This window comes from Nelumbo lutea, chromosome 5 (genome assembly GCF_056320005.1).
Source record: "Nelumbo lutea isolate HS-2025 chromosome 5, American lotus-T2T, whole genome shotgun sequence".
Taxonomy (NCBI): domain Eukaryota; kingdom Viridiplantae; phylum Streptophyta; class Magnoliopsida; order Proteales; family Nelumbonaceae; genus Nelumbo; species Nelumbo lutea.
In genome coordinates, this window is record NC_142688.1 from 62,165,672 (window position 1) to 62,175,419 (window position 9,748).

Genomic DNA, 9,748 nt, shown 5'->3' on the forward strand with positions numbered 1-9,748 from the left:
GAACATTGACGCCAAAGGCAACTGGTGTCCACTAGTGGTGAGAACAACAATCAGAACTAAAACCGTGTGCAAGCCATAGTTGGGGAGGCCTAGAAGAAGGAACCGGGAGGCAACACACAAGATAAAGGCAGCAAGATGGAACTGGCTATCTGCACCGTGCACCATCAAATCCCTCCCACCGTGGGACTCAAACCAGAATTCTAGCCACTGTTCCAATGACATCTTCCCCTAAGAGGTGGTCTGGTCTACCTGGGCATTGTAAACCAAAATTTCATTGAGAAGCTCATCGCAGAGCTCTTTAAGATCAGTAGGAATGGACCCAATATGCTGGAGATGCTGGGCAGGTACAGTGCCTCCGATGGGCAACGCTAACAAGGCAGCCACATCCTTCACTGTGAAGGTAAATTCCCCAAATGCCCCAATAAAGGTGTGGGTACTACAACACCAATTTTCCAGCAAATGACCCACATACTTCACTCCCTCCCTACTAGTAAGATCTATGTAATAGTCTGAACCTAAGTAAACCAAAATCCTATAGCATCCAACAATACACGGGATTCTCGAGGATGTACCCCACCTAAGCGGTATAGCTATTGGGGGACTTTGAACTATCCCCCTAACCCTTATAGGACATAGACTGGCCTGAATGCCCACAAAGGCACAACAACGCGGCATCATAAATGGGATCGAATATGCCCTCCACGCCCCTTGCCACGGGCATCGGAGCCCCATTCCCCTTCAACTGCTATAGTCGCTTCCCTCTCCAATAGTAGCTCTGTGTCCACTTCCCTGATGAAATCAAACAAAGGGGAATCCGTCCTCTTGTCCCCTTCCTCTCTACTGTGTCCACTTCCCTACAAAATCAAACAAAGGGCAGTTTGTCCTCTTGTCCCCTTCCTTTTAAAAATCCATCTTCTTTTCCCCTTTCTTTTGACGGGGTGCCATGATAAAAGCCAAGAGCAAGATAAAAAATAAAAGGCAAAGGAGGAAACACGATAGTGGGGTAAAACAGAGGGACAAAGGAAGCAAAGTAAGACCTTGATGCAGGATACAATCACCTTATAAAATACTTCCCATGCACCGGAAGAAGGAATGGCACTGAGGAAGATGAATAGGTGCAAGTACAGAAGCACACCTCTTGCTTAGTGAAAAAGCAATGTGCGTTAACTTATGAATATACCCTTAGAAAGGTGGGACCAAAATGGCGCATTAATTCAAAGGAGACGCCATGTCAATAACCGCTATTGTACGCGTATCGGATATTGAAATAACCCCACATGTGTGACTGACCTGAATTTATTATGGAATGACAAATGAAGAGCCACTACCAATGGTTGACATGTGGTCAGCCCTAAAGAGGCTTTCTTGACCACCCCATCACGCACAGAATCCTAGCAAACTGCCAAATCACCCCTTCATCGACATGAACAAACATCAAAGACTAATGTAATCATCACACAGGGGGGCTTTGCCTCCACCAAACCATTAATGACACCAAGCCTGAAATGGCGACATCCCCTTTTCTCCCCGCTGACAACAAAAAGGCAGAAGAGACTAATAGTGAAGCAGATGTTCCCACCAGCAGCTCAAGGGGGTCGAAACTCACAAGTTGTCAACAAACTCATCCCTCGGAGAAAGGAAAGTAGCTAACGAAAACCATACACAACATCCTCCACTACCTGTCTTCCCACTAATAGACAAGAAGGCTAAAATGTACACGGGTTTACAGAGGGGTAGAACAAAAGCGATCGACAAAGATAGCTCCAAATGTTTTTTGCCAATTCCCTTACAGTCGATGGTTAGGGGGGCTAAAACACAATAATAAAATAAGCATTGACCACCAACAGGAAGCAAATTGCCAAAATATAGGGGGATAAATTATATAATGCAAGAAATCACCATTGCGAACACAAAGTTACACAATAGGTATTTTGCGTTCATTCAGAAACCCACAGTCAATCTCCATGTTGTAATGAACCTACAACACACCAACCCTACGATGAACCCATAACACATATCGCAAAAAAGTGATAAGCTTGCGGTCCGTCAGGCCTACTTGGTGCCCGAACCAAGAGAAACCATGATCAAACCCATCCGAGGGCCTCAAGCCTACCCGAGCATGCGATGAACCCACGCCCACCGGAGTGTCCGACAGACCAATGGTTTACAAGCCCACACGTAACCCAGATTAAGAGAAACCCAGGTCGAGCCCACGGCGAGGCCCATACATGCTTGAAGGCATGTGGAACCTACGACGGCAAATGACGTGACGAAGCGCCAGATAGAGTCGGAAAAGCGGCACTTGCCAAGAGGTTCAGACCAAGATTGGAGGTGGCGCTCAGAGGCTTGGAGAGTGTTTTGGTAATCAGGAAGAATTAGAGAAGGTTAAAAGGATCAAGATTAGGATTCAAACCAAGATTGGAGGTGGCGCTCAGAGTTTTCTAGGTAAGTTTTTATCTTTTCTTGAGATCGGCATCAGTTAGATATAGGTTGGACTTATCTAGAAGGAGCGACTAAGCTTTCCCTTATTTTCTCAGAGTTTCTTCTAGGGTTTGTTCTTAACTCTTCTAGGGTTTGTTCTTAACCCTATGACCAAACTTGACTACAAATCTATTTGGAAGGTGCAATTGAGAATTGTTTTTTGTTCTTACAAAGATTTCTCCAAATTCTCTAGACTTGTTTTAGCTTCCAAACGTGTTTTTTGGGGGTAAGAACCTTTTTTTGGGGGGAATCCCTTTGCTGAGAACTGGTTTCTCTTGATAAACCTATTATAGAAATGGTAGGAGTTGAGTTTAAGACTCAAGAGGAAGGTGTTTCATGGGCTGGAAACATGGGAGAAAACAATTTTCAGATCACTACTATTAAATTTGATGGTTCTAATTACTTGGAATGGGCTCAGTCAGCCATGATGGCGATTGGGGGCAGAGGGAAGTTAGGTTATGTGAATGGAGATGTAAAGACACCAGCCAAGGAAGACCCTTCATATGCCAAATGGGTTCAAGAGAACTATTTGGTCATGACTTGGATGTGTAGCTTTATGCAGCCTCATATTAGCCGCAATTATTTGTGAGCAAAAATAACTAAGGAAATTTGGGAAGTGATGAAGGAAACCTACTCTCATCGTCTCAATGTTGGTAGGGCCTATGAATTAAAATGTGAAGTAAATAATCTCAAAAAAGTAGAGAAGCCTGTTTCAATTTACTTTTCCACTTTGAAATCCTTATGGCATGAAATTGATCATTTAGAAACTATTGAGTGAGAAAATCAAAAGGATACACAAACCTATAGAAAACAAGTTGAAACCAATAGAGTTTTTGAATTCCTAGCTGGTCTGAATTCAAAGTATGATATTGTGAGACAACAATTTCTCACATGGGAGAGTGTGACATATCTCAAGTCTATTCTTTAGTGCATAGTGAGAAAAGTTGGAGGAAGGTTATATTGTAGTTTTAGCCTATGGAATCAGCCCTAATAGCTGTAAAACCAAAATTTGGGGGTGACAAGGAAAGGGGGGGAATGTCAATGTGGCTATTACTACTGATGGTGCATCCTCTTCCAGCACAAGAGACACATCTCTAGACACTTTGACTCGGAACTTCCATCAATGGTCCTAACCCAATTCAGAGTCAAAATCAAAGTTTTCAGATCAGATAATGCAAAAGAGTATTTTGCAAAACCCTTAACCTCATATTTCCTTGACCATGGGATTATTCATCAGAGAACTTGTCCCCGCACACCTTAGTAAAATGGAGTTACTAAGAGAAAGAATAGGCATATATTAGAGGTTGCTAGAAGCATCATGCTAAACTCTAATGTTCCTATACGTTTCTGGGGGATGCTATCCATACAGCCATGTATCATCAACAAGATTCCTTCTTGGGTCCTAGACATGAAAATTCCATTCAACCTCTTATATCTTGATAAAGACTTGTTCATTATTCCACTTAAAACCTTTGGATGTATTTATTTTATTCAGATTCTTGGACCTCATCGTTCTAAGTTTGACCCTAAAGCTTCCAAATACATATTTCTTGGGTATGCACAAAATCAAAAGGGATATTGCTGTTATGAACTTACTTCTGGGAAATGGTTTGTTTCTATGGATGTGACTTTCTTAGAGGATGTTCCCTACTATCGCTGAGTTTCTTCTTAGGGAGAGAGTAGTGAGATGGTTTTACCCACATCATAAATTCCTTTGCCTGTCCCAATTACTGAAGGGGAGTGTAATGAGGAGGATTATCAAAAGTGTAGGGAGTTGAGGGTGTTTCGTAGGTGGTGGAGACAGGTTGATTTCGACCCTCAGCAATCCAGGCCAATTCTAGTTTCCTCTGTGGCTTCAGATCTAAGTACCATAGCTCCCTCACATCCTACTACAGATGAGATACCTCACATCACTGAGCCTAATGAGATGCCTCCCATTACTAAGCCTTCACCTCCTTTGGATGATCTTGATCTTCCAATTGCTATATGGAAAGGGAAATTCCATTGCACATTATCTTCAGCACATTGTATTTCTCAGTATCTAACTTATGACCATTTGTCAGCATCCTATAAGTCCTTTTTGGCATCTATCTCTGCCACTCCCATTCATAGGATAATGCAAGAATCCTTGTCAATACTAGAGTGGAAGGATGCAATGGAAGTAGAAATGGATGCTCTTCTCAAAAATAATACATGGGAATTGGTTGATCAGCCGAAAGGGAAGAATCTACTTCGGTGTAGATGGGTGTTTACAGTAAAACATAATGTTGATGGCTCTATTGAGAGGTATAAGGCTAGATTAGTTGCAAAAGGGTTTATACAGACTTATGGCATAGACTACTTGGAGACTTTTACATCGGTAGCCAAGATGAACACTATTAGAGTGTTATTATCTATTGTAGCAAATTTCTCATAGCCATTGTTCCAAATGGATGTTAAAAATGCCTTCCTCAATGGTGATCTACAAGAGGAGGTATACATGGAGTTACCTCTTAGATTCTACAGTATAAAAGTAGGGAAAAAGGTCTGCCGGTTGAGTAAAACCTTATATGGATTGAAATAGTCACCAAGAGCATGGTTTGGAAAGTTTAGACTAGCTCTTGGAAAATTTGGCTATGCCCAAGCCCAATCAGATCATACTCTTTTCATTAAGAAAACATATTCCTCCTTAACTCTACTTGCTAATTATATGGATGATATTGTGGTGATAGGGAGTGATACCCATGAGATTGACTCTTAAATAACTGTTTCACAAATAATTTGAAGTCAAAGACTTAGGAGAACTATGTTATTTATTGGCTATTGAAGTAGTTCGGTCTAAACATGGAATTTTTCTCTCAAAAGAAGCATGTTTTTGATCTTTTGGAGGAAGCTAAAAAGTTAGGTGTTAAACCAACTGACACACCCATTGAACAAAACCATAAGATTAGAACCGAAGGTGGGGAGCCCCTTGAAGACAAAGTTATGTTTCAGAGGTTGGTAGGGAAACCGCTTTATCTGTGCCTCACCTGACCAGACATTTCTTATGCAATCAGTGTAGTTAGCCAGTACATGCATTCTCCCACAACCACTCATCTTCTTGCAGTTGAGAGGATTCTTGCTTACCTGAAGAGATGTCCAGGCAGAGGCATACTCTTCAAAATAATGGTCACATGAAGATAGAAGTCTACAAAGATGTTGATTGGATGGGGTGTGTTGATGATAGGAGGTCTACTTTTGGGTATTATGCCTTTGTAGGAGGCAACCTTGTCTCTTGGAGGAGGAGTAAGAAACAAAATGTTGTAGCATGTTCCAGTGCTAAAGCAAAATACAAATCTATGGCACATGGTATGGCTGAAGTGTTGTGGTTGAGGTCCTTGTTTTAGGAACTGGGAATTACTTATAAGAAACCCTTGATGCCATATTGTGATAACCCGGCTGCTATTAACATTGCTCACAATCCAGTATAATATGACAAAACTAAACATATTGAGGTGGATTGACACTTTACCAAAGAGAGTTGCCTCACAAGAAGTGTGTCTTCCATATATTGCCTCTAATATGCATCTTGCTGATGATCTCTTCACCAAGGTAGTTACAAAGGCTAAGTTGGAAGTAGATTTACGCAAGTTGGGAATGATAAATATCTATTCCCATCTTGAGGGGGAGTGTAGAGATGTAGAACAATAACTAGTGCTATTATTTTATTTATTATGGTCCCCACTACTGCTATTAATTAGTTATCTTTATATTTGTTGTTAGGCTGTTGTTAGCAATTAAGTTGTTGTTAGCAATGTTAGTTTATTAGTTATTTGCTTATGTAATAGTAGGGGCTTTAATGTAATTGCTATCTTATTTTTTTGATATTATAAATAAATGAGTGGGGCAACAGCTAAGGTCAATCACTCTTTTTTCTTTTTAATCTGCATCAAGAATTGGATTGATTACAATCTAAATTTGTCACTGATTTCATTTGGATTGTAATAAAAAACTTGATGAAGAGAGGCATCTGAATTGGATCCGATAGCCCTATCCCGACCTGCATTGGGAGCATCTCCCACTTGGGCTAAGTTTGGGAGCACTTATTTGAAAATAAGCGCTTATTGAATAAGTGCTTAAAAACAAGTGCTTATTCCAATAAGCACTTATGAATGTTTGGTGAAACACCACTTACTTTAAATAGGGTGTTTCAACCAAATCAATTGCAACATTCTCATCTTTTTAGTATGGTATATACAACTTTCTATGAATTTCTATATTATTTTGCAAATTTTATATTTATTTCCTTATTTGTTTTTGTAGTTTATATTATTTTTTCAATTTTATGTTTCTCATAATTATTTTGCAATGGCAGTATATACAATGGGAAAAAAATAAAAGGTTGAGGGTAAAGTTGGAAAGTGAAATTAGGGTTTTTTACCAAACCAATTGCAACATTCTCATTTTTTTAGTACTAAATTAATATTAAGCCCATAATAGGATTCTTATTATCTAACTAAAAGTAATATTAATTCAATAAGAGGTGTCTTTTGTATTCTTTTTAAGTTTTGGTGTTTAGATGATTTCACATGTACTATGTTAGTCCTAAGTGAAGTTCATGAATTTTAATTTTTATTCTAAATATTAGGGTGAATTTATATAATAATTGATTGATATATGATTTCAGCAAAAACATAAATAATGATAAATTATTGGTCATGGGATCTCTAATCACCATTTGGCGGTCCTTATGTCTCATGTGTGTAACTGATGATAATTTATGGATAGTTGCAATGAGTTAAATGAATATAGTAGGTAGCAACAAGGTCACCATTGGACAGTGTACGTGGCCATTTACGATAAGATCAAATACTTGAGCAATCAAAAAAGAACATTGGAAAACAAAAATTGTTGAGGATAAAGATGGAAAGTAAAATCAAGATTCAACCATCTTAAGAGTTTGCATTCTCATTTTTTATCATTGGGAAAAGTTTGGTGGACAACGTACGGCCTCATGAATCATGATAGTTAAATTAAATACTAGAAAAACAAAAATCATAAAGGGTAAAAAGGGAAAATAAAATTAGGCTTTTTGACTGAAAATTGTTACCATCCTCATTTTTATAAATGGTACAAATGCATATTTTGTCTTCCTATGCCAAAGAATCCAATGAATTGATTAGTTACAACAAAGAATGTTGATTTTGATTAGGGTGTAACAGGAAACTCAACACAACTCAATCTTGGTGATTTTTTTTTTTTTTAATTTGTGAACAAACAAAAACCATTAAGCAAGTACTAATATTCACCATTAGACGCTTATTTAGAGCTACTTAATGAGTAGCTCTATTACAATCCCTACTAATATCAAAAGACATACACAATCATATTTTATCCAGAATGCCCCAAAATCTCCAACAAATATAGTCGAATTTGATCCATTAATAGCCAAACATAGTTCTACTTCTTGCACTCACACCAAAAGGAATATCCACTTGATCTCTTGTAATACAAACTAAAAGCAATTTTAGAGATAGAAAGAGAGAGGAACGAACACCTTGAAATGAATGCCGCTTGTAAAGGTTGGGGAAAAGGAACAATTGGCTCCAATATTAGTGGTCTTAGATTGTAAGATAAACAGAGAGAGAGAGAGAGAGGAAGGGAGGGAGGGAGGTTGAGCATGGTTTTTAGCAGTTGGTAGCAATGGTGGAACTAGATATGAGAGGGGAGGAAGAAGGGAGAGGGAAAGTGAGAGAGATGGGTTAGAGATGAAGGAATAAATGAAAGGGATTGAGAGTTTAAGCAGGATATCAAAATATCAAATGCATTTGATATGTTTTTTGAGTCCAGCCTAACGTTAAATCCAAACTCCGTTAAGTGCTGGCATAGGAACGTGTTCGATTCTCAATCGTTAGGATAGAAAAAATTCTGTCCCTAAGGGACAGACGATTTGAGCTCCTAAATTTGTGTTTGCGTAATGAAACTGTTCGATTCTCAATCGTTAGCTTCTGGTATTTCTAGGTTAGACCATTGCACATTGCAGAAATATATATATATATATATATATATATATATATATATATATATATATATATATATATTGGCATTTTCAGATATATATATACATCTGTTTGGGGTATTGAATTGACCTCTTGACTAGGTTTTGTAGGTTTTTCTAATTTTGGCTCAGTATTTAACTCTGGAACAGCTTCAACCTTCTTCATATCAGGTGCTCTTTATTTCATCAGTGAGCTCCTTGAGAGCAACCTTGGTGTTCAAGAACTCATTGACTTGTTTTAATGTTACCTTTCTGTCTTCTGCAAATAATAGTTTTTGCTGACAAATTGAGCAAGTATAGCTGAACCGAGAAGTCGGAGTATTGTTTCTATCTCTGAAAATGCCAATAAACCTAAACCAGTTATTTCTGCTATTCCAAGTGTAACAGGCAAACCATCAAAACCTTCTCCAAATGCACCACTAAATAGCATCTATCAAAATGCCAAAATCAAAACTGAGTGCTCTCTTTGGGGCTCCATGGTAGACCACTATTTAGCCATTTGCAGTGATTAATTCTGGAACCAACTCAGAGTTCCCATCAACTTGTCTAAAATGAACAATGTGGTATTTTCTGGTTCCTTGAACTTCAAAGATAGTCTTCTTCGAGGACACAACCTTCTTCTTCAACCCCTTAATTAATATCTAGACTACCCACTTCCCTAAACTCCATCGCTTCTCTTATATCAAGCAATTGAGCATCAACATCATCGGCTAATTTTGCATAAGCATTCTTTGCAGACTCAACACCCCATGGTTTAGGCTTTTTTAAAACTCGAAACAAAACTAATGGAAGCGCTAAAATGGTGGCTCTGCCAACCATGATCACAGGGTTCTCTGTTGCAAAGCCAACAACGATGTCAACAAGACCACCCACATCAACATGATATATATACTCAGTTCATCAAAACTTATGGTTTCTAATCATACGTGTTCATTCTTTTTAACCATTCAATGATTACAATAGGACCAACCATTTGAAATGGAGATAGAATGGATTTAGGTAATTTGTATGAAAGGGTATTTTATAAATTTTAAAAATATATTTATCAGGTGATGTCACATGGACAGAATGTGACAAAAAATTAACACCAAGATAAAAATTTAACAGCAAGAAAAATTTTAAACAATTATCAAAAAACTTAAGAATACTTTAAAAAAATATTAAAATAATAAAGATAGAATTAATCAATTTTAAAAATCGTTAGTACAAATATATACAAAATAAAACAAAATAAAGGTTTTGAACTCTTAC

General features: G+C 38.1%; 1 pseudogene; it reads right to left on the reverse strand.

The window, feature by feature from the left end:
* Positions 1 to 228: 228 nt before the first annotated feature.
* On the reverse strand, positions 229 to 9,470 carry LOC148852698 (rhodanese-like domain-containing protein 4, chloroplastic; annotated as a pseudogene).
* Between the last annotated feature and the right edge of the window lie 278 nt (positions 9,471 to 9,748).